We start from the raw sequence: 22,327 nt of genomic DNA, 5'->3' as shown, positions 1-22,327 counted from the left end.
GCCCAGGCTTACCCAAGATGGGCAGTTTACTGCACCAGAATTGTGGTTACAGGTCCCTGTTCTTCGACTCCCTTGACCGAGCATTGGGAACCACGTTGTATTTTGATTCTTTACTTCTGTGTGTGTGAGAAACAGAGTTCATTATCAATGCATTGAACTATATGTTTTGGTTCATTATAGCTATTGCAAAAATGCTTGCTTAAGAGGCTATTCTTCTGTCACGTTCCTTACTATGTGATTGAAACAAGTCTTTTATTATCTTGCTTGTGATGCTGTGAGGATTAACTTGTATATGCACAGGGGCGTCTAGCTCAATGAAGAAGATAACTGCTGTACCAGCCCTGGTTTGATGTGTAGAAACGTCTGGTCAAATATATATGATGTAACCATGTTGGTGTTCGCTTTCTAACTGGTTGGGTGAAAACTAGCTTAAAAGGCTGTTTTTTAATTTTGCGCATTTTTTCCAATGGTGGGTGTAGGGTGGGAATTGTCTCTCCCCAAATGAACAGCGACACTTGGTAGAGAAAATAAAATGAATGAAAGGGGTTCCAAGTTTAAAAAAATAAATAGCCAGTATATGGCATATTAATTTGAAATGAGTTAAAAGTAGTTTGAAATAAAAATAGGGAAGGAGAATGTGGAAAATAGAATGGAAGCTAAATGGAAAGACGAGGCAAGTTTAAAAAAATGTTTTTAACGACTGCTGCAACAGGATGAGGCAGCTGCAGCAATCTGTGATCAGGAATAGAACAGGGAGTTGCAGACAGACCCCATTAAAATTAACCAGGAACGTTGTGAATTGTATAGTCTTTCTGTACCAGTCGGAATTTCGGGCAGCACTTTGAGTTGTGAGCCTTTTTTTGCAGGCCTTGCATTCCAAGCTTGATCTGATCGTTTCTTTAATGAGCTGGCTGAGGTGCAAAGGGTAATAGTGGACATGCAGGAGGTCTGTCTATGACTCGCTGAGGTGGAAAGAGCTTTATAGCTGGCTGAGGTAAAAAGGGCAATAGTGGTGGATATGCTGTTGGGCTTAGGGTACAGAATAAATTCCTGCCCAAGTTGGAGCCAGTATTACTGAAAGTCTTTGAATAGATAGCTCGGGATCCCAAACTCTCAGTACTACTCTTATTTCAGTGTTGGCAAATAAAGGGAAGAACATAATTCCACTACTTGTAGCTACAGGCTTATCTTGGTATTAAATATTGGCCGCAAAGTACTGACGAGGGCGCTGACATTGCGTATGGAAGCAGTGCTTCCACATATTGTAGATAGTGATCAGGTCGAATTTGCGAAAGGCCGTTGCTCAGAGCAGGCTTGCACAGGTTTTCAGACTATTTGCAGTGAGTGCCACATCCCAAGACCTGATTTGGATGCTCAGAAGGTGTTCAACTGGATAGACTGGAGGTACTTGTTCTACAGCTTGGAGAATTTTAGCTTCAGCCCTAGTTTCATCAGTAGGACAAGAGTTCTGCACAAGCTAGCTGTAGATACAATAAACTGTATTATCTCCCGAATATAAAAACTGGAAATGCTCAGCAGGTCGGGCAGCATCTGTGGAGAGAGAAACCGGGTTAACGTTTCAGATCGATGACCTTTCTTCAGAAACAATTTCAGGTTTCCAGCTTCCACAGTATTTTGCTTTTATATTATTTCCCTTTTTGTTTGATTGGTTAAGAGTACAAGGCAAGGATGCTTGCTTTCTCCATTACTATTTGTCGGAGTCTAAGAATCCCAGCAATTGCCATAAGGCCAGACCTCTGCGTAAGGTTCCAGGGTAAAAAGCAGAGGATTTTCTTATATGTAGACGATTAGTATTGTTACCGGAGCTCTTGTGTGTTAATGCTAATCAGGGTTATGGCCCAATTTTAGGATACAGTGTTTAAATGAGGAAAGTCAGCGGGTTAAACACCTTAATTTTACTAAGTGTTTGAAGTTCCAAAATGAAATGTTGCCCTTCTCTGGTAAATATCGACTTGCCTATGTTGACTGGATTAAGACTGACGTGTCACATTTTAAGGCAGCCTCCGTGGTTGTTGTGAGATTGAAGTCACTCTTGTGTTGTAATTTTTCTTTGTTGCAGTTTTGGGAAGAGTGGGCTCTGTGAGCCAGTCTCTGCTTATATCATCATCTGGCATGGCTCTTCCCTTGAGTTTCTGGGGGATTATTTTTAAGGAAACCCATTTTTCTGTACATACGCTAGTGGGGCGATTACATAGAATAATACAGCACAGGCCATTCAGCCCAACTGGTCTGCACTGGTGTTTATACTCCACACGAGTCTCTTCCCATTCCATCTGCCTCATCTCAGCCTTTCAGCATATCTTTTTATTCCCTTTTCTCTCATGTACTCGTCTAGTTTCCTTTTGAAAGTATCTCTGCTATTTGGCTCAACCACTTCTTATGGTGGTAAGTTGTACGTTCTGACCGCTCTTCGAATAAAGACATGTCTCCTTATTTCCCTATTGGATTTATTAGTAACTACCTTGTATTTATGACCGCTAGTTTTAGATTCTCCCACAAGTGGGAACAGTCTCCACATTTACCCTGTCCAACCCATTCATAATTTTAAAGACCTCTATCGGCCTACCTCTAAGTCTTCTCTTTTCTAAAGTAAAAAGCTCTGACCTGTTACATTTTTCCCCCATAGCTGTAAACTCTCAGTTCTGTTACCAATCTTGTAAATCTTTCTTGCACTTTTTCCAGTGCTTCTATGTCCTTTTTATAGTATGGAGACCAGAACTGTGCACAGTAATAAGTGCAGCCGGATCGGGATCCCATACAAGTTTTAAATAACAACTTCTAAGAGGGGAAAATAGCGCCACTGGAATAACAGATTGATCTTCCGTGGAATATAGGCAGCAAATGCCACAAGATGGAAAGGTCTACAGTATTTCATAAGGAATGTGAGCTACAAAGGGGCCAGAAACTGAGCCAGCGCCGGTTCACGATGCGAGCATACTTGCAAGACCTAAGTAAATTCATTGAAGATGTGAAAAGATCTGCTGTCAATGGCCCCTCAGTAAGGTCATAGTGCCCAGAGACAGCTGCTGCTGTGATGTGGAACAGTCAGCATTTTCCACTTTTGCAAGGAAAAGGATTCAACTGCCTGATGCAATTAGTTACTGGTGCTGATAAATGTAATTTGAAATGATGGGATGTGCACATTGTACATTCCACTTTCAAGGAAAATTTTATTTTATGTAATCATCTATGGATGCATTACAAGCTAATACTTGGCTGGATTATGTTACACAGCAGTAACTGACCCAGGGCTCAGATGATGTCTTAATTCATTTGAAGGGAGTGACTGAACTTTATAGTTCGAAGGTGCATGCTGCCTAGCAAAGCATGGGTATGCATTACAAAAAAAATGTGTATTGTATTTTAAAAGTAATAAATGGGCAAAAATAACTATGCAAACAGTCTTAAGTAGAAATTATTTTATTTGAGCTGTTGGATATTGAGAAATATATCATTGGAAGCGGGTCATCCCCGATACGCGGGACTGCCGAAGAGAAGAGAGAGATATATAGTCAGTGGTCAAAATCTAGTTGAGTTCTATGAGTGTAGGCTGGGTGGAATTTTATACTCGAGCAACTCTTTGATTTCTGTGTTTAAATTTATTCCGAGCTATTGGGAGGGTAGGATAGTTCCAGTGAGGGTACTTGTCTTTGAGGATATTCTTTAAAAGAGAACAAAATGCAATGATTAGAATTTTAAGAGGATTCAACGGAGGAGCACATAGTGTGTGGAGTGGAGGTATACAGGTTCAATCCTGTATTCAATGGCTGAGTTTCCAATCTCGGTGACATTGCTGTCGAGAGGGGAATAGTTGGAAGGGGAGTTGTTCCTGAGCTTGTTTTCAAAACGCTCCATGGCCTCGCCCCTCCCTATCTCTGTAATCTCCTCCAGCCCCACAACCCCTCTGAGATATCTGCGTCCCTCTAATTCTGCCCTCTTGAGCATCCCTGATTATAATCGCTCAACCATTGGTGGCCGTGCCTTCAGATAGCTAGGCTCCAAGTTCTGTAATTCCCTGCCTAAACCTCTCCGCCTCACTACACCTCTTTCCTTCTTCAAGACGCTCCTTTTTGACCAAGCTTTTGGTCACCTGCCCTAATTTCTCCTTGTGTGGCTCGGTGTCAATTTTTTTTTTCTCATGATACTCCTGTGAAGTGCCTTAGGAAGTTTTACTGCGTTAAAGGCGCTATGTACATACAAATCATTGTTGTTGAACTGGCAACTGGTTAAATAGTCACATTTGTGGAGGTGGTGATGACAGGCGCTTACTCTCTCAGCTGTCGGAGGTACGTGGCCCAGTGAGGCATGAACATGGGTTTTCATACTTTCAAAAAAGCCATTGGGAACATAGGAAATGGAGTAGGCCATTCAGCCCTTTGAGCCTCTTCTGTCGTTCAATTTGATCGCGGCTTATCTGTATCTAACTCCATTTACCCGCCTTGGCTCCGTAACCCTTAATAATCCTTACCGAACAGAAATGTATCGAGCTCTGTTCTAAAACTTTCAATTGACCTCCAGCCTCAACGGCCCTTTTGGGGGAAAAGAAGAGGGTGTGCTGAGAAGGATGTTCAAAACCCAAATGAAATGTGGATACTAGCCACAGTGTAGAAGAGGAGGAGCAGTGACCAAGTGCCAATATGGTTGGGTATGGTAGTATATTGGTTATGTTATTGGACTGGTAATCAAGACCAGAGTTCAAATCCCATTATGGCATGAAAAAAATCTGAATGTAAAAGTGACAACGAAGCAGTCTGAAAAATCCAGCTCGTTCACTTATATCCTTTAGGAAAGGAAACCTGTCGCCTTTACCCGCTCTGGCCTCTATGGGACTCCAGTCCCACGCCAACATGGTTGACTCTTGAGTACCCTGGGAAGTGGCCTAGCAAGCCACTCAGTTGTATCAAAATCGTTACCACACGGACTGCAGCGGTTCAAGAATGCCCACCACCACCTTCCCGAGACAACCAGGGATGGCTAATAAATGCCTACATCCCGAAAATGAATTAAAAAAAAATAAATCCTAACACTACAGCCCTTGGAACATTGCAGAAACGAGGTAAAGGGCACAGAATAGGATACAAGGGGAAACCGTACCTCAACCAAGGGCTGCCATTCATTTGTGAGCCTTGGCGGTGAATGCCGACGGGATGTTTGACTGAGAGGCGTATAACCTGATCCTGTCCAAGCTTGACATTCACACTTGCACTTACAGCAATAGAGCAGTCAGAAATAGGAACCGTAACTCAGGTGAGCTTGAGGCTAACCATCCGCCCAGCCTAGATCAGCTAATACACCATGGACTGAACCTGGCGTCTTTGTCTTCTGAATAGCTCAGCTACTCATTGAATAAACTCGGTCATTGGGGGGGGGGTGGGGGGAAATAAAGGGGGAGACTTTCGCCTTTATTTTCATCGGTTTTCTCAGCGGTACAGCTGTTTTTGTAAGAGGAACCGTCCGGCAAAGTTTCCCCCTTACATTTTAAACCGAAACGACCGCCGGGAGCAAACCGTCGAAGAGCACCAGGACGGAAGTTTGGCCTCGACGGAAGCCCGTCCAGATCGCCGAGGGAACCGCCCACAGGAAGCGGCCTGAAACCGGGCGCTAGGTGAGTACTCTGCAAAGAAAGGTAAGTTTTTAAAGGCTTTTTAAAAATTGTAAAACGGTGATTGTCTTTAAAACTATCTTGGGAATGTTTTTTAACTTTTAAATTTTTTTTGTGAAAAAATATTTTTAAGTTCCCCTCTTTCCCCCCCCCCCCCCCCCCCCCCCTCCCCAGGCCCAACCGCAGCCTCGGACTAAATTTTTAAAAGTTTACTGTCCATTCTGGTAAGAACTGCCCGTTCTCGCTAGTTTCAGCTGTAACTGCCCAGAAGCTGCCGAGAATCTTGGTGCAAGAACCATTTTCTCGCCGGGAGGTATTACTTACCTCATTGATAGAAATTTTTGCCGGTGTTAATTGCTGAAGCATAGCGATCTTTTCTGGGCGGCAATCGAGCAATGAGGGCTCTGGGGAAAGTCTAGCCCAAAATCTCTTAACGGATCTAAAAAATGTTTTAAGCTTTGCTGCTGTAACGCGATTCAACACTTGATAAATGAACGTGCCAAAGCCCTTTGTAAGTCTACAAGACGGCAGGCCAAGTGGGGAAATCCACAATGTGGGGTGGTGCTGCAGTAGCCCATCTCGGTGGTGTGGGATTGTTGAGGTTCAAAGCAGCCAATGCTACTTTTGAGGAAAAACTTAGCCAGCATGCCTGATCGTTGTGCCGTGACGCCAGATGGAAGGCAATACATTGGGTGAAAACATGATTGAGTTTGGCTGTGATGGTCTCCTCCTCCTCTCCTCTCTTCTCTCTTCTTCTCTCTTCTCCTCTCTTCTCTCCTCTTCTCTTCTCTCCTCTTCTCTCCTCTTCTCTCCTCTTCTCTCCTCTTCTCTCCTCTTCTCTCCTCTTCTCTCCTCTTCTCTCCTCTTCTCTCCTCTTCTCTCCTCTTCTCTCCTCTCCTCTCCTCTTCTCTTCTCTCCTCTTCTCTCCTCTTCTCTCCTCTCCTCCTCTCCTCCTCTCTTCTCTTCTCTCCCCTCTCTCCCCTCTCTCCCCTCTCTCCCTCTCTCCCTCTCTCCCTCTCTTCCTCTCTTCCTCTCTCCTCTTTCCTCCCTCTCTTCCTCTCTTCCTCCCTCTCTCCTCTCTCCTCTCCCCTCTTTCCCCCCCCCCCCCCACCCCCCGTGCCCCAAGTTGGCTGTCTTGCCACGATCCAAGCTCACTTGGGTGATGTACCAGCAGGCTGCCCCTGCCAATGGAATGGGGCAACAACTTCTGGTGAGCTGGGGTAACAGAAGAAAGGCAGAGGGCGTTTTATTCCAAAAAGACATGATGAAGGACTGGAGGAGGCTCAAGTGGAGCCTAAACGCTGGCATGGACTGGTTGGATTGAATGGCCTGTTTCTGTGTTGTATATTCTATGTAAGACACCTACAAATAATTTAAGAACCAATTCTTGGATTAAGCCATCATCACTAGACTAAAGCTTTGAATTATAAATGGAGATTTTACTGAAATTCTACGTGTATGGATCAAAACTCCTGTGTGTGCTCTTTTTATTTTTCTTGTGAATAATTGCAGACAGGACACCTGAAGGAAAATGGTTTTCCCCAGACATGGTGCGAGGGTATTGTGAAATGGGAGTTCATGCTGTCTTTGGACTCTTCAGAGGTTTTTAGTTTTCTAGCAATTGGAGTTTGGAAACCGTTTCTGGATGATCCCCAGTCATCAGTTAACATTGAGCTGCCCATACCTGTCCGCATGTGCCGTTACCTACTGATTCTTTCTACTCCTTGACATTGAGGTGGTACGTTTGTTCTGCTTACAGAAAATGCATTTGCTGCTGCTGTATCAGCCATTGAGTACTAGATTTGAAAGCAAAATGTGAACTGGCATTGACTTCACTGGAATGCCAACTTGTACCAGTGCAGCAGTATATGAGGGAGAATGATAGCAGCAAATTATTTATAGTGTAAGTTATTTTTAATGTGTGAATCTCCAGATTCAAAGTAACGCATGTGCCTTTATTTTCTGGGTCTGGTTATTATAATAATTTTATCTGCATTGCGTTCCACTTCCTAAGAACAGTCTTTACTGCTTTGCTGAGATCATTGGTAGCCCATGTGTCTCCAATCACTGCTACTGATCGAAGGACCCATAAATAGTAGCATGAGGAGGTCTTTTTAATTCGGATATTACATAAATATGGGTTTTTGCTAGCGATTGAACAGAAGATGAGCTTTCTGTGTTGGAAAACCATTCTGCACTCTTAAATGGGGGAAAAAAAATAACCTGAGGTGATGTGACGGGCATGGAGTCAGCTCTTGTCAATTCCAGTGCAATTTCCTTGGCTTCTCAGAAGGTGGGAAATATCTACGTTGAAACAGTTTTTCTATTTATTAAAAAAAAAATCCAATGAATTGTGTATATTTAACGGTAGTTATTTGGAGCCTGGAGTTTCCCTTTTAAGCTCCATTGCTCGTACTTGACCAAGAGCCCAATCCTGTCCAAGATCTGGTATGTTTCAATCGTTCCCACACAAACACAATCTGTGCCAAGTGTTGGGAGCCATGTGCTGCTGTGCTGTGCAGAGAGCCAGCTTGTAACATTGCTTCTCCTTCACTGCACTCTTAAGTCTCGATTGACCTCTCAAGTAGTCTGCAGTTTAACTGTTTACTTTTCCACAGAACTTTCACTCAAGTGCCGTTTCCTAAAACACAATTTACAATGTAATTGAATACTATTTTTCATACTTGGATGATTTTTTTTAAACACGAGAACACTTAAAACTCTTTTTTTTTGAGTCGCTACTGCAGTGACTTACTTGGTGTCTTTCTCTGGTAACTTATCGTTTTGTCTTTTCTCCAAACAGACTGGTTTTCCAAGGAGGTTTTATTTTGTTCATACTTACATATATTTTTTAAAGTTCTCGGTGAAGGAGATTAGTTTTAAGTAGTTTGTTCCATTTTTATGATAGGAAATATGTTTGTCACCAATATTCACTGTCTTTTTTTTTTGTGTGCAGTTAATTTTTAACTGGCTGCGTCGCCCATTCAGATTTTGCGCATGCGCGGTTTTTACAACGCAGAAGCCGGTGAGCGGTCTTCGCGGGACCTCAGAACGCTGTGCATGCACGTGGCCATGCAGCTATGAGGGAACCTTGTCACCTGATTGGCTAATTTCACAGAACTGTTTTAAGTGCATTATCCAGAGGAAGAGTTGCCTCCCATTTAGGTTGTCATTTGCAAACTTACTGCGCTTTCACTTAAGGTCAAAACTCCCAAACCCCTCTGCATCATTGGTTTTCTTGCATCACTGGTGATTCTTAATAACTGGGACAAGCTAGAATTGCAGTTATGCCAACTTTAATAATTATAGGGCTGTTAAAGAGTCCCAAAAATTCCCTTTGAACGTTCAAATAAATACACAGCAGCCCGTCCATCAATCTCCACCATCTGATGCTTTGCTTTATTCCGAGGAAAATTTAAACGTTGGGTGGGATTTCACTTTTTTGTTTTGTAATTTAGTGCAAATATTTCTTTTTAACACATTATCTAACTTTTTCCACCTAGAATTTTTAGAATTCCAAGTTAGCAAGAATTGGAAGCTCCCGTACTCGACCAAAGCTTTTAACTGGGAAATTCTTCTAATATGGGTGGGGGGCCACTGATTAATTGGAAACAAAGCACTGGAGACTGAACCCAGAGCCTTCTAGGCAAGAATCCTGCACTCTGCCACTGTCTGCTAATGTTAAATAATATTTGATGCACTTTGCTCACAAACTAATCTTCACTGGGGTCAAACTGCGCTCCGTGTTATATGTTCAAAGAGATGACATTGGTCTGGTCACTTCGCTAATACTGCGCGGGATAACCAAAGAAACGAAATGGACTAGCTATGAGGAGAAAAGAAAATTAGAGGAAGATGGATATCATTTTGTGCTTTAAGTTTTTATCACTAATTCCCAACTTTCTGCTCTTTTTTTTTTTTCTTCCCTGCTCCCCCAAGCTCCTAAAAATTTTATTTTTTTGTTAAAGTTTGGCAGCATAGATGCTCGTCACCCTCTGGTATCTTACTTTCAGTTATACACCACAGACAACATCTCCGACCACTCCCTTGTATCCCTCACCACCCACATCCTTTCTACTTTCTGCATCCACCCCTGGATAGAAAAGCCCCCCCGCCACACACACACGCACACACACATTATTTTCAAATTCTCAATGGCCTCGGCTTTGGCCTCCACCATTCATCCATCATGCTTCTGTAACCATTGATTTGTTCAAACACACACTCTCCTTCACCTTCAACCCTTGTTCCAACACAACCGTTACTCTCTCCCATCCCAGTCATTTCTCTCCTGGTTACGGCCACCATCTTCACTTCCTCCAAGTGTACGGGCTACAGACCTGAAGGTATCTGGCGCACCGCTGGTTTAGTCTTCCCTGCAGATCATGTCAAGTGCCTTTGGGCCTCATTCTCCTCTGCCAAAACTGTTTCAGTTCTCCAGGATCATCATGGAGCACATTGATAACTTTTGTCCACTACCAACTGCTTCCTTAAACCCTTCTTCCCTGCGTCCTCCACCCTCCTATCAAACAAGCACAAGAAGCTAACGGAGTTAGTCACATAACATTGAGAGAATCGTTTAGCTGCCTCTGTTTCTCTACTCACTTCCCCACCAAGCCAAACCTCTCCACAGGCTCTATCTTCCTTCACCCTGAACCTGCCTCATCTCATCCACGAGACCCACCTCCTGCTCCCTTGCCCATTCCCGACCAACTACGCTTTGTGGTCCCCATATTAACCGACATTGTAAATGGTTCTCTCGCCTCGGGTACTGTCGCTCTCCCTTTTAAAAATAGCTGTCATCGCCTCTGTCCTCAAACAAAAAAAGACACCCTTGACCAATGTTTCCCCCTAATTTTGGGGGGGGTACCTGCGCGCCCCAGTAACAGTTCATGCGTGAAATAGAACATTGAAAAAGCCGATCCTGGGTTACGCGGGACTGGCAAAGAGCCGCAGGGCCGTGCAGCTTAGAGGTACCGTCTCTCTCGACCCTTCTGTCCTTACTACTACCACCTCATCTCCTTGAAAGTGCTGTGGTCTCCCAGATCTGTTCCCATCTTTCCCGCAACCCCCACATTTCAATGAGGTTACAAGGCATTAATTCTGAATAATGTCATCATAAGCTGGGAGAGCGAAATCTCAGTTTATTTACAATGGTTATCTGAACCCTTGTGTTCTAAGGTGGCTGTTATTGTATATAATATGAGATGTTAACGTTTTGGTTTTATCAGCTGCATTTTTCAAGGCCCATTACACTTTGTTATTGCTGTGAGATGATATCCATGTTGATGGGTTCTATACATACGATGTAAGCAGTGAAAACGTAATTAAATAACTTGTTGATCATTATTAAATAACCAGCATTTATTTTGACAAGATTCGAAGAATTTCTGCTACATACCTGTTCTGAGTGAAAGGGAGAGTTTTAATGGTGACTAAGAAGGAACCATTCTGAGGGTGAATCACCCTTGGAATGCTCTGAGACAAGTTCTTGTGTGTCCTTGTGATGTCTTGCTGGCCAAGACATCACAAGACCTTCTCGGACCTTCTGCCCTTCAGTGTTAATCCGATCAGCATACCTTAGGAGGTTGTCATGTCTGGTACAGTGTGGCTCTTTAGGAGCTGGCGTGTGGGAATGGGGTTTCTGTCAATCTGTGTTGGCAACCCTGGTGCCTTTTGATAACATTATTTAATTTGGAAGCCCGCAACACAAAGTGAAAATGCATACTCTTAGTGCCAAAGCATGACTATAACTCATCATCGTAGGCAGTCCCAAGGAATCGAGGAAGACTTGCTTCTTAATGAGTCCTTAGGTGGCTGAACAGTCCAATACGAGAACCACAGTCCCTGTCACAGGTGGGACAGATAGTCGTTGAGGGAAGGGGTGGCTGGGACTGGTTTGCCGCACGCTCCTTCCGCTGCCTGCGCTTGGTTTCTGCATGCTCCCGGCGATGAGACTCGAGGTGCTCAGCGCCCTCCCGGATGCACTTCCTCCACTTGGGGCGCTCTTTGGCCAGGGACTCCCAGGTATCAGTGGGGATGTTACACTTTTTCAAGGAGACTTTGAGGGTGACCGTGTAACATTTCTGCTGCCTACTTTTGGCTCGTTTGCTGTGAAGGAATTCCGAGTAGAGCGCTTGCTTTGGGAGTCTCGTGTGATATGCTCACAATTCCATTGAATGTTGGTAGATTCTCAATACTCCCTCAAAGCTTGATGCTTTCCTAGAGCAGCTATTTCTTGAATTTACTTCTGAACAATCCAGTGTTAGAACCCTTAATGGTTTTGTATGAGTTGAAGTTTCACTGAAAATACTTACTTTGCTGGCCCTTATTGGAGCATGGAGGTTTGGTGATCAGCAGGTTTGGGCAATGAACCCACCTTTGGCTGACATGAACAGTGAAGTTCTCTGGATTCAGTTGCTGTTTGTGTTTGAACTCCGTGTGGCTCAGAAAATCAAGGTGCTAAGAGGTTTTATCTGCTGCCTCATAGTTACATTGAAAGCAAGTTTCAATGTGGACAATATTTTAGCTTTCTTTATCGACTTACAAAGTTCTTTTGTACCTGGGCAATTACTTGTTTCTTTAGGGAACAAGGCATGTCCAAGAAAATTGTGTAGTCGAGTATATCTTTTTTGTAACTGTCAGACAAGGCAGGTTCTTTGATGTTTTCATTAAGTGTATTGTCTTGGCCTGACAGCTCTGCGATCAAAGCTTCAGCATTGCCATGTTTAATGCAGGGTTGAAGACACATCCTCAGGGGCCTCCTCCACTTTCTGCACTAACTTGTTTTGTTTCCTGTACAGGATGAACAGATGAGGAAAAATGTTAGATTATTTACCTTGGATATGGTCTCCCTGGTTATTTAAATGAAATTCAAAGGCTAATGTTTCTGCCCTGGGCGCAATCGTCAATTACAACGCAAATTGTGCCCGTTTTGAGTCCGAGAGTTTCTGCTCAAAATATGCCATGGACCAGCGCAATCTGGCAGCATTTTAAAATGTCATTTAAAATTTTTTTTTTTAATTTGCTTTCAATTATATTCCTTGATATGTTTAAGAATGGTAACTTGGTAAAGTTTACGACAGCTGAAAAATGGGTTTATCACAAAAATTAAGCATTTTAAATCTGTGTCAATCCACCACCTGTGGGTAACTCCATTTTAAATTTACTGAAAAAGACTTTTTAAATATGCAAAACTGTTACATTGGGGCACAGTAGTCAGTTCTTAAGTGAATTTTTAAAAATAAATAATTAATTTGCATCCTTTCAAAACGTACTTATTTGTGTCCTTGCGCCCAAATGTTCCATTTTTGGAGTCTCCCTCGAAGGCCCGCAAATGAGCATGGTTAGCGGAAACGCCCAATGCTAATTAATTCACTCCGGGGGTGTGGCCAGTTATGTGGGCGGGGCCAGCTTCCAGCGAGCTGTTTTTAAAACTAGCGCAAAAGATCGCAGAAACTTATTGCCCCGAATGTAATTTGTGCTTAAAGCTCTCCGTTCTTTTACGCGGTTACGCCGTTATCGGGGAAATTGCGCCGAAACAAACAGCACAACCGAGCGGCAGCTCCAGGCCCAACTCTCTCTCTTGAAGCTCCTTAGACCACCCTTGTCTTGCTTTGTCTCTTTTGTTACTCTTGCTGTGATTTTTAGTCTTGGTGCTGCATCCTTCAGCAGGTTGTATGCATGATGCTGCAAGGGAATCTGGGACATTGGAAGTTTGTTAGTATGTGAAGATTGAACTTAATTTGGAGAATGAGGAGGGTAATGTAATAATCCGCTCTCTGGTTCAACAACTTGCATTTGCAAGCCATACATGCAAATTAGTGTCAGTAATGGTGATCATGAAACTACTGGATTGTCGTAAAAACCCATCCAGTTCACTAATGTCCTTCAGGGAAGGAAATCTGCTGGCCTATATGTGACTCCAGACCCACCGCGATGTGGTTGGCTCTTAGCTGCCCTTTGAAATGCCTTGCCAGCCACTCCGTTGTACCAGACCACAACACGGTCTGCAGCAGTTCAAGAAGGTGGCACTTAGGAACAGCAAAGAATGCTGGCCTTGCCAGCGATGCCCCACATCCCATGAACAAATTTTTTTTTAAAGTTATTTCTTAAAAAGAGGAGAGCGTGGCATGTTTATGGGAATACTTTCTTGAGGTAATTGAGAGTTGTTGGTACCTCACCACCACATGTGACAATGGCCTAGAAATTTCTGCGACAGCCCATCGAAAGGTGCCTGCTGCTCGTTAGATGTCGACTACATTTTGCCCTGCAAGTGTGAGATGGAAATGGCACAGCGCCCTCTACAGAGCATCTGGGATCCGAGTAAACCGGACAAGAAACTTAAACCCAACAGCAGCTTGCATTTATATAACGCTTTTAACATAGTAAAACATCTCCAGGCCCTTTTCAGGAGCGACCATCAAACAAGATTTGACGCCAAGCCACACAAGGTGATATTGGAAAAGGTGACCAAAAGCTTAGTCAAAGATCTAGTTTTGAGGAGCGTCTTGCGAGAGAAGTAGAGAGGCGGAGAGGTTTAGGGAGGGAATTCCAGAGCTTGGGGCTTACGCAACAGAAACATAGAAACATAGAAAATAGGTGCAGGAGCAGGCCATTCAGCCCTTCGAGCCTGTACCGCCATTCAATGAGTTCATGGCTGAACATGCAACTACAGTACCCCATTCCTGCTTTCTCGCCATACCCCTTGATCCCCCTAGTAGTAAGGACTACATCTAACTCTTTTTTGAATATATTTAGTGAATTGGCCTCAACAACTTTCTGTGGTAGAGAATTCCACAGGTGCACCACTCTCTGGGTGAAGAATTTTCTCCTCATCTCGGTCCTAAATGGCTTACCCCTTATCCTTAGACTGTGACCCCTGGTTCTGGACTTCCCCCACATTGGGAACATTCTTCCTGCGTCTAACCTGTCTAAACCCATCAGAATTTTAAACGTTTCTATGAGGTCCCCTCTCATTCTTCTGAACTCCAGTGAATACAAGCCCAGTTGATCCAGTCTTTCTTGATAGGTCAGTCCCGCCATCCCGGGAATCAGTCTGGTGAAACTTCGCTGCACTCTCTCAATAGCAAGAATGTCCTTCCTCAGGTTAGGAGACCAAAACTGTACACAATACTCCAAGTATGGCCTCATCAAGGCCCTGTACAACTGTAGCAACACCTCCCTGCCCCTGTACTCAAATCCCCTTGCTATGAAGGCCAACATGCCATTTGCTTTTTTAACCGCCTGCTGTACCTGCATGCCAACCTTCAATGACTGCTGTACCATGACACCCAGGTCTCGTTGCACCTCCCCTTTTCCTAATCTGTCACCATTCAGATAATAGTCTGTCTCTCTGTTTTTACCACCAAAGTGGATAACCTCACATTTATCCACATTATACTTCATCTGCCATGCATTTGCCCACTCACCTAACCTATCCAAGTCGCTCTGCAGCCTCATAGCATCCTCCTCGCAGCTCACACTGCCACCTAACTTAGTGTCATCCGCAAATTTGGAGATACTACATTTAATCCCCTCGTCTAAATCATTAATGTACTGTGTAAACAGCTGGGGCTTCAGCACAGAACCTTGAGGTACCCCACTAGTCACCGCCTGCCATTCTGAAAAGTACCCATTTACTCCTACTCTTTGCTTCCTGTCTGACAACCAGTTCTCAATCCATGTCAGCACACTACCCCCAATCCCATGTGCTTTAACTTTGCACATTAATCTCTTGTGTGGGACCTTGTCGAAAGCCTTCTGAAAGTCCAAATATACCACATCAACTGGTTCTCCCTTGTCCACTGGTTGAGCCGCTTTCCCTTTTTTATTTTTACGCCAGACAGGAATGTACAATTGTTGTAGTTCATCCATGCGGTCTCTAAATGTCTGCCATTGCCCATCCACAGTCAACCCCTTAAGTATCATTCGCCAATCAATCTTAGCCAATTCACGCCTCATACCTTCAAAGTTACTCTTCTTTAAGTTCTGGACCATGGTCTCTGAATTAACTGTTTCATTCTCCATCCTAATGCAGAATTCCACCATATTATGGTCACTCTTCCCCAAAGGGCCTCGCACAACGAGATTGCTAATTAATCCTCTCTCATTACACAACACCCAGTCTAAGATGGCCTCCCCCCTAGTTGGTTCCTCGACATATTGGTCTGGAAAACCATCCCTTATGCACTCCAGGAAATCGTCCTCCACCGTATTGCTTCCAGTTTGGTTAGCCCAATCTATGTGCATAGTAAAGTCACCATTATAACTGCTGCACCCTTATTGCATGCACCCCTAATTTCCTGTTTGATGCCCTCCCCAACATCACTACTGCTGTTTGGAGGTCTGTACACAACTCCCACTAACGTTTTTTGCCATTTGGTGTTCTGCAGCTCTACCCATATAGATTTCACATCATCCAAGCTAATGTCCTTCCTAACTATTGCATTAATCTCCTCTTTAACCAGCAATGCTACCCCACCTCCTTTTCCTTTTATTCTATCCTTCCTGAATGTTGAATACCCCTGGATGTTGAGTTCCCAGCCCTGATCATCCTGGAGCCACGTCTCTGTAATCCCAATCACATCATATTTGTTAACATCTATTTGCACAGTTAATTCATCCACCTTATTACAGATACTCCTTGCATTAAGACACAAAGCCTTCAGGCGTGTTTTTTTAACAGCCTTTGTCCTTTTAGAATTTTGCTGTACAGTGGCCCTTTTTGTTCTTTGTCTTGGGTTTCTATGCCCTCCACTTTTCCTCATCTCCTTTCTGTCTTTTGCTTTTTTCTCCTTTTTGTTTCCCTCTCTCCCTGCATTGGTTCCCATCCCCCTGCCATATTAGTTTAACTCCTCCCCAACAGCACTAGCAAACACTCCCCCCAGGACATTGGTTCCGGTCCTGCCCACGGCCACCAGCGGTGGAGTGATTAGAAACGGGGCTGTGCTTGAGGCCAATAATTGGAGGAACGCAGAGATCTGAGATAGTTGTGGGGCTGGAGCAGATTATAGAGATGAGGAGGGGCGAGGCCATGGAGGGATTTGAAAACAAGGTTGAGAATTTTTAAATTGAGGCTTTGCTGGGCCGGGAGCCAATGTAGGTCAGCGACCCAAATTCAGTTATGTTTCTTTCCAGTATTGTTGCTGAAAATCAGTTCTGTGTATTTCACAAATTTTAAAATGTGCAGTATTGTGTAGACATTCCAGGATAGAAAACGTGTAGATTTTGAAAACTAAATCTTTCGAACTCAAAATATGGTGGGCGTCCTGTGTATCGCTGGGCTTGTCTCTGTATATGTGAGGCTGCTGTGGTTTTAAAAAAAAAATGTAGTTGTGGAGATGCAAATATCTCAGGTGTGCTAAATTGAGACATTATTGGGGGAAAAAATATTTTCGCATCCTGCAAATGAAATATCTATAATAATAACCAAATCCAATTATCGGTTCCAGTCCGGATTTGCTAGCAATGAATACTGTTGGTATTTTATTTGTACAGTATATAAAACACTGCTTTTGTGGAGAATGCTAGTTTAGTTTGATCCAGCTTGTTTACACCCAGTGTCTTTCATTCAGCTTTCTGCCTCCTCCCTTTACTCCCTCTGTAAGAGGAGTTGAAGCAGTGAATGCCTTCAGAACTTTATCTGCTCCTTGTTGAACCTCCGGTGTAATTTTCCCTTATATGGCTTATGCTTTGCTTGCTGCTTCCTCATTGGCTAGCCTGTTTAAATTAATAAACACATTCAAGTTCCTTTCCAGAGAGCCTTTGCCCATCCCCCTTCAGTGCTCTGACACTAAAACGTCCGCACACACACACAAAACAAACAGCAATACCCTTTTGACCTTGTGCCCAATGTGTTCTGTGTTCACGTAGCTCCTAATCCAACCGGTTCTGCTCAAAAGCGGCAAATTTTAGCAGTGTTTTATCACTTTCGTAACTTTCCGACTACAAACTCCCACTTCAGGAATAGGATTGTTTTCCATCGTATACTATAATCTCTGCAGCAGTACACATTCTACAACGCCGAATAAAATCGCAACCTCAACCATGCCACGTGATCTCCAACTTTTGCTGAATAAAGTTTATTTTGGTGCAGTGGAATTGCTGGACTCGAAGTGTTTACAGTAAATTGTATTCCTTCCTTCCTTGTCCCCCAGCTTGCATAACCCAGGACTAGGTGGGTCAGCAAGCAATTTCTTTCACACTTTTCTGCATTGCAGAAAGACTGGTTGGTGATGTTGAAGGGATGTGAACAATATTAGCAACAACTCAGGCTGTTGCTAATAATTTGCTCAATTACTCCACCCCAGCCCCACTGCCATCAATGCTCCTGTCCCCTGCAAAGCGATTTTCGAGCAGTTTCACTCCTGGGTGAAGGTTGCCTCCAATTTGAAACTGACGTTAGTGATGAGTGAGTTCATGATAATAAGGCCCTAAGCTCTGGAATTCCTTCCCTAAACCTCTCCACTTATCCACCCTCTGCTCCTTTAAAACCCTCCTTAAAACTTACCCCTTTGTCCAAGCTTTTGGTCGCCTGTCCTAATATCTCTGTGGCTGGATGTCAAATATTGTTTGATGACGTTCCTGTGAAACACCCTCGGATGTGTGTTGTGGTAATGAGCTGGAGGTTGACATTGAGCAATATTTTCTGGAGAGTTCTGGCCTACTTTTATACTGTTCGAAGGAAAAAAAGAACGAGCTTTGTATTTTGAACACTGCAGCACCTATCTCTATTGGCTTGTTGTGCAGATGGCTGAGAAATGACTGATGACTGAGGATTTGGACAAACTTAAATGGTTAAAGATTATTTTCCATCGGACTTTTATGCAGATATGATGGGTGATAAATCTGCTTTACAGGCATGACAAATGAATTTATTCCAATCTTTTTCCACCGTTTCTGTGTCTGCGATCTCCTTTGTATCAGGCTTAATTTTTCTGCATCTAGTCTTGAATTTTTGCGCAATCATATGCGGCCCACTTATTAGGTTTTCATAACAACTTGCATTTGCCTTTAACTTAGTGCCTTTAACTTAGTAAAACGTCCCAAGGGGTTTCGCAGGAGCAATCATCAAACAAAATCTGACACCGAGCCACATGAAATACAGTTGTACCCCTCCAGTGGGTGGCGGTATGACCTGTGAGGGGGACGCTAAGAGGCTGCAGGGTGACTTGGTCAAGTTGGGTGAGTGGGCAAATGCATGGCAGATGCAGTATAATGTGGATAAATGTGAGATTATCCAGTTTGGGGGCAAAAACGCGAAGCCAGAATATTATCTGAAATGGCGGCAGATTAGGAAAAGGGGAGGTGCAACGAGACCCGGGTGTCATGGTACATCAGTCATTGAAAGTTGGCATGCAGGTACAGCAGGCGGTGAAGGCGGCAAATGGTATGTTGGCCTTCATAGCTAGGGGATTTGAGTATAGGAGCAGGGATGTCTTACTGCAGTTGTACAGGGCCTTGGTGAGGCCTCACCTGGAATATTGTGTTCAGTTTTGGTCTCGTAATCTGAGGAAGGACGTTCTTGCAATTGAGGGAATGCAGCGAAGGTTCACCAGACTGATTCCCGGGATGGCTGGACTGACATATGAGGAGAGACTGGATCAACTGGGCCTTTATACATTGGAGTTTAGAAGGATGAGGGGATCTCATAGAAGCATGCAAGATTCTGACTGGACAGGACAGGTTAGATGCAGGTAGAATGTTCCCGATGTTGGGGAAATCCAGAACCAGAGGACACAGTCTTAGGATAAGGGGTAGGCCATTTAGGACTGAGATGAGGAGAAACTTCTTCACTCAGAGAGTTGTTAACCTGTGGAATTCCCTGCCGCAGAGAGTTGTTGATGCCACTTCATTGGATATATTCAAGTGGGAGTTAGATGTGGCCCTTACAGCAAAGAGGATCAAGGGATATGGAGAGAAAGCAGGAAAGGGGTACTGAGGGGAATGATCAGCCATGATCTTATTGAATGGTGGTGCAGGCTCGAAGGGCCGAATGGCCTACTCCACCTATTTTCTATGTTTCAGTCTGGCACCCTTGGGATTTGACCGGTGCCGAACCAGAGAATTATCCAGACCACGAGGGAGGTCATGCCGACCCTAGTGTTGTCAGCAGTCCCCTAAACTGAGTACTGCTGACAATGACTTGGCCGCATTCTGCGCAGCTTTAGCACCTCAATCAGCCACCACGCTTTTCGCTCCCTCTCTGTGCCGACCCGACCAAGGAGGGAACACCAGAGGCAGCGGGGAGAAGAGGAGCAGCCAGCCCCAGGACACAGCGCGGGTCGTGACCCCGCCACCCCAACCCCCTGCCGGGAATGATGCCGGACCAGAGAGTCCCGGACTGGAGAGGTACAACCTGTACTAGGACAGGTGAGCAAAAGCTTGGTCAAAGAGAGAGATTTTAAGGAACCTCTTAAAGGAGGAGCGAGAGGTGGAGAGGTTTAGGGAGGGAAGTCCAGAGTTTAGGGCCCAGGCAACTGAAAGCATGGCCACAATGGTGGAGCGATGAAAATTGGGGATGTGTCAGAGGCCAGAATTGGAGGAGTGCAGACATCTGAGGGTTGTCGGGCTGGAGATCATTAGAGGTAGGGAGGGGGCAAGGCCATGGAGGGATTTGAAAAACAAGGAATTAGAATAATAAAATTGAGGCATTGCCAGACCGTCGATGTGAATCAGCGAGCACAGGGGTGTTAGGTGAATGGGACTTGGTGCGAGTAAGGATACAGGCAGCAGCATTTTGGATGAGCTCAAGTTTATCGGGTAGAAGATGGGATGTCGACCATGTGTATCTGAACCCCAACTCAAAGGCTGGTTTAGACATGATTTATTTCATTTGGAAGGAAACAAAACAGTTTTGAAGTTGATCAGATTCAAAATAGTACAGGACACTTTAGGGTAAATACTTTCTTTCTTTCAGGAATTGTAAAGGCAGGTGAATGTAGTGATCACTATCTATTGAGTATAATAATCATGCAGCTATTTATCTCGCTTTAGGAAGGACAAGAAACAATGGCATGGAAAGCCACCTTGCCCACAATAATTATAAGCTTGTATTAATTGTGCATGAATACAGATACAATCTTGCTCTTGCAAAGGTTTGATAGCCTTGCTACTATAACCAGAACAACTGTTAATTTAACATTGTTGTTTTGTGGTTTCTTTTGTTAGCCCCACCCTAAATTGTTAGTGAATATTTGTGTAACACGTCTCTTCATAGTAACTGTATTGCTGGTTCTTGCATGGCTGAACTCTGATTACTGCCAACTGCCCAGCTATTGATTAGTATAATGACAAACCCTTCCAATCTCTCAAAGCGCATATGTAAAACTCCACAAATCCTTTGCTTACGTTCCAGAATTTTTTGTGAAACCTTACAATTGCACGTGGCTGTGACTGAGTCTGTCTGTGTGTGCGTATAGACATATTTGTGTCGCAAGTTCGTGAGGGAATAGTATTTAAATGTCAATAGCTGGAGTGTGTTTGGTTATTGTGGGTCTTTCTGATTATATAATATATATATATTTTGTTTTTTTATAAACCCCCGAGGAATGTAAGAGAACCCTCTCATTTCACTACAGCTTTTAACTGGGAGTCTCTGATTGTTGGCAGATTGTTGAGTTGTCTGTCTGTTCCGATACGGTAGATTACAAGTGTATCCATTGAATTGCCAGACAACTACCAAGTCTGCCATGCCACTAAAGTGATTTTGGGCGACTGAGTTTATTCAGACGGGAATGTGTGATTGGAGCAGGGAGTTCCTGTGCTGGTGTAATTCCAAGTGCGACCAGACTTTAGACTGGATTTACTCACATTAAAAATTCACTGACAGAATCCTAGCACCCCAAAGATTCCCTCAGCCATAACCAAAGGGGGAAATTGTACTAGAAATATTGAAGAGTCTTAGTTTTTTTAATATCGTTCCTCATCACCTCTCAGTATGTCCAAAAGTGATTCATGTGCAGTGAATTGCTTTGAAGTATAGCCACTGTTCTGCAAACAAAGACAACAGTTATATTGTGCTCAGGAATGTCTCAAATAGCAATGAAATGAATGACCACTTAATCCGTTTTGGTGGTTGAGGAAGGAATATTGGCAATTGCACCAAGGAGATAGATGTTGCTGCTCTTTTTTTAAGTGCCATGGGATCTTTTAACATCCATTGGGAAGAGACAAATGGGGCTTCAGGCCATCTCCAACAAGAGAAAGTCTAACCACCTCCCCTTGACATTCAATGGCATTGCCAACGTTGAATCCCTCACCATCAACACCATTGACCAGAAACCAAGTAAATGCTGTGGCTACAAGAACAGGTCAGAGGCTGGGTATTCTGTGGTGAGTGACTCGCCTCATGACTCCTCAAAGCCTTTCCATCTACAAAATACAAGTCAGGAGTATGATAGAATACACTTGCCTGGATGAGTGCGGCTCCAGCAACACTCCAGCAGCCTGCTTGATCGTACCCCATCCACCACCTTAAACATTCATTCCCTCCACCAACAGCGTTCCGTGGGTGCAGTGTGTACCATCTACAAAATATACTGTCGCAACTTGCCAAGACTTCTTCAGCACCTCCCAAACCCACCACCTAGAAGGACAAGGGCAGCATGGGAGCACCACCACCTCCACGTTCCCCTCTAAGTTACACACCATCCTGACTTGGAAGTATATTGCCATTCCTTCATCGTCGCTGGGTCAAAAAGC

At 43.9% G+C, this 22,327-nt stretch overlaps 1 protein-coding gene across 2 annotated transcripts in view; it reads left to right on the top strand.

Annotated features, from left to right (window-relative positions):
- foxk1 (forkhead box K1) overlaps window positions 1–22,327 on the top strand; it is a 121,461-nt gene that overhangs the window by 59,124 nt on the left and 40,010 nt on the right. The gene's annotated exons all lie outside the window — the stretch shown is intronic.

The sequence above is a fragment of the Pristiophorus japonicus genome, chromosome 15, assembly GCF_044704955.1.
Source record: "Pristiophorus japonicus isolate sPriJap1 chromosome 15, sPriJap1.hap1, whole genome shotgun sequence".
Lineage (NCBI taxonomy): Eukaryota > Metazoa > Chordata > Chondrichthyes > Pristiophoridae > Pristiophorus > Pristiophorus japonicus.
The sequence above is the reverse complement of the archived record's forward strand: the minus strand, read 5'-3'. Positions and strand labels throughout refer to the sequence as shown.